Consider the following 3,065-nt stretch of genomic DNA (forward strand, 5'->3'; position numbering starts at 1 on the left):
CAAGCTTTTGGTAACAATGCCTGGGATTGTTCTAGTTTGGACAACTGACGGTTCATCTTGTTGCTTAGATTAGGTATTTTTTTTTTCGAAATTCTTGAAGATGAATTCTAGAGTTTCATGATGATTTGTTGAAATCTGGCTGGCTGAGAAGCCATGTCTAATCTGATTGGACCGAGGTTTCAACTTATCACCACAAGAGCTTGTTGATTTCGTATCAATCTTGCTTTTGGAGCAGTGATTTGCTAAGGCTTGGCTGACCTTTGGTCATGTCTAGTGTTTTGGACCGAAGCTTTCTTTGGAAGCTTGGCTGGCTGTGAAGCCATGTCTAATTCCTGGACCGGAGTCTTAGACTAGCATTGCACTGATTCCTGGAATTCTCATTAAGAATTTTGATACCTTCTTTTTCCACTTAATTTTCGAAAAACACAAAAAAAAATTAAAAAATAAAAAAATCATAAAATTCAAAAATATTTCTTGTTTGAGTCTAGTGTCTCATCCTAAGTTTGGTGTCAATTGCATGCATTCATATGTCTTAGTGATCTTCAAGATGTTCTTGATGATTCACTTGCTCTGATCTTTGAATTCTATTGACTTGAGTATTTTGTGTGTCTCATATGCATTTTCAGTTCATTAGTGTCAGTAGTATACAAACTGCTAAGTTTGGTGTCTTGCATGCATTGTTATTTGATTCTTGTTGCATGTTAATTATTAAAAATCCAAAAATATTTTTAATTTGTGTCTTTTCAAGTCAATGATACAAGGGATTGAAGATTCAGAACACACTGCAGAGGAATTATACAGAAAAAGCTGAGCATTCAAAAATGCCCAATGAAGAAGGCAGACTGGCGTTTAAACGCCAGCCAGGGCACCTGGTTGGGCGTTTAACGCCCAAAGAGGTAGCATTTTGGGCGTTAAACGCCAGAATGTATACCATTCTGGGCATTTAACGCCAGGATGGTGCTAGGGGGAAGATTTTGTTTTCAAATCAATTTTTTTCAAGTTTTTCAAAATCAAATCTTTTTCAAATCAAATCTTTTCACTCAAATGTTTTCAAAATTAATTTCTTTCCTTTCAAAGATACTTACTAACAATTAATGATTTGATTGAACATTTTTTGCCTTTTCTGTTAAGGAAGGTTTTATGTTTGAATCATATCTTTTCTTGTTAGGCAAGTCACTAATTTTCCAAATCAAATCTTTTAAAATAATTTTCAAAACATATCTTTTAAAATGGTTTTCAAATCATATCTTCTCAATCACATCTTTTTAAGACAATAACCTTTCAATCATATTTTTTTATTATATCTTTTTCAAATTAGTTTTCAATCAAATCTTTTTAGTTTCTAATTTCAAAATTTTTTTCAAAAATCACTTGATTTCTCTTCCACTTTCAATTTTCGAAAATTATCAATCAAATTTTCAAAATATTTTCAAAATCTTTTAATTGAATTTTCGAAAATCCTCTTCCCTCCTTCTCACATCCTTCTATTTATGGAGTACCACTCCTTCTAAATGCACAATTCGAACCTTATCTAATTAAAGTTCGAATTCTTCTCCTTCTTCTTTCTATTTCTCTTTTCCTCTGACATTTCAAGGAATCTCTATACTGTGACATAGAGGATTCCACATTTTCTTTTTCTCTTCTCTTTCATATGAGCAGGAGCAGAGACAAAGGCATTCTTGTTGAAGCTGATCCTGAACCCGAAAGGACCTTGAAGAGAAAGCTAAGAGAAGCCAAAGCACAACTCTCTTTAGAGGACCTGACCGAATTCTTCAAAGAAGAAGAACCCATGGCAGCCGAAAACAACAACAATGCCAACAATGCAAGGAAGGTGCTGGGTGACTTTACTGCACCTACTCCCGACTTCTATGGGAGAAGCATCTCTATCCCTGCCATTGGAGCAAACAACTTTGAGCTTAAGCCTCAATTAGTTTCTCTAATGCAACAGAATTGCAAGTTCCATGGACTTCCAATGGAAGATCCTCATCAGTTTTTAGCTGAATTCTTGCAAATCTGTGACACAGTCAAGACTAATGGGGTTAACCCTGAGGTCTATAGACTGATGCTATTCCCTTTTGCTGTAAGAGACAGAGCTAGAATATGGTTGGATTCTCAACCTAAAGAAAGCCTGGACTCTTGGGAAAAGCTAGTCAATGCCTTCTTGGCAAAGTTCTTTCCACCACAAAGATGGAGTAAGCTTAGAGTGGAAGTCCAAACCTTCAGACAGAAGGATGGAGAATCCCTCTATGAAGCTTGGGAAAGATACAAACAATTAATCAGAAGATGTCCTTCAGACATGCTTTCTGAATGGAGCATCATAGGTATTTTCTGTGATGGTCTCTCTGAACTGTCTAAGATGTCCTTGGATAACTCTGCTGGAGGATCTCTTCATCTGAAGAAGACGCCTGCAGAAGCTCAAGAATTGATTGAAATGGTTGCAAATAACCAATTCATGTACACTTCTGAAAGGAATCCTGTGAACAATGGGACTAGTCAGAAGAGAGGAGTTCTTGAGATTGACACTCTGAATGCCATATTGGCTCAGAATAACATATTGACTCAACAAGTCAATTTGATTTCTCAAAGTCTGTCTGGAATGCAAAATGCACCAAACAGTACTAAGGATGCTTCATCTGAGGAAGAAGCTTATGATCCTGAGAACCCTTCCATGGAAGAGGTGAATTACCTAGGAGAACCCTATGGAAATACCTACAATTCTTCATGGAGAAATCACCCAAATCTCTCATGGAAGAATCAAGAGAGACCTCAACAAGGTTTCAATAACAATAATGGTGGAAGAAACAGGTTTAGCAATGGCAAGCCTTTTCCATCATCTTCTCAGCAACAGACAGAGAGTTCTAAGCAGAATACTTCTGACTTAGCAACAATGGTCTCTGATCTAATAAAGACCACTCAAAGTTTCATGAATGAAACAAGGTCCTCCATCAGAAATTTGGAAGGACAAGTGGGTCAGCTGAGCAAGAAGGTTACTGAACTCCCTCCTAGTACTCTCCCAAGTAATACAGAAGAAATCCAAAAGGAGAGTGCAAGGCCATCAACATGGC

General features: G+C 36.9%; 1 non-coding gene across 1 annotated transcript; it reads right to left on the minus strand.

The window, feature by feature from the left end:
- Positions 1-2,194: 2,194 nt before the first annotated feature.
- On the minus strand, positions 2,195-2,302 carry LOC130958982 (small nucleolar RNA R71). Its single transcript, XR_009078079.1, has one exon. It is a non-coding gene; the product is annotated as a small nucleolar RNA R71 (small nucleolar RNA).
- Positions 2,303-3,065: the final 763 nt, after the last annotated feature.

Source organism: Arachis stenosperma, chromosome 10, assembly GCF_014773155.1.
Source record: "Arachis stenosperma cultivar V10309 chromosome 10, arast.V10309.gnm1.PFL2, whole genome shotgun sequence".
NCBI classification, from domain to species: Eukaryota; Viridiplantae; Streptophyta; class Magnoliopsida; order Fabales; family Fabaceae; genus Arachis; species Arachis stenosperma.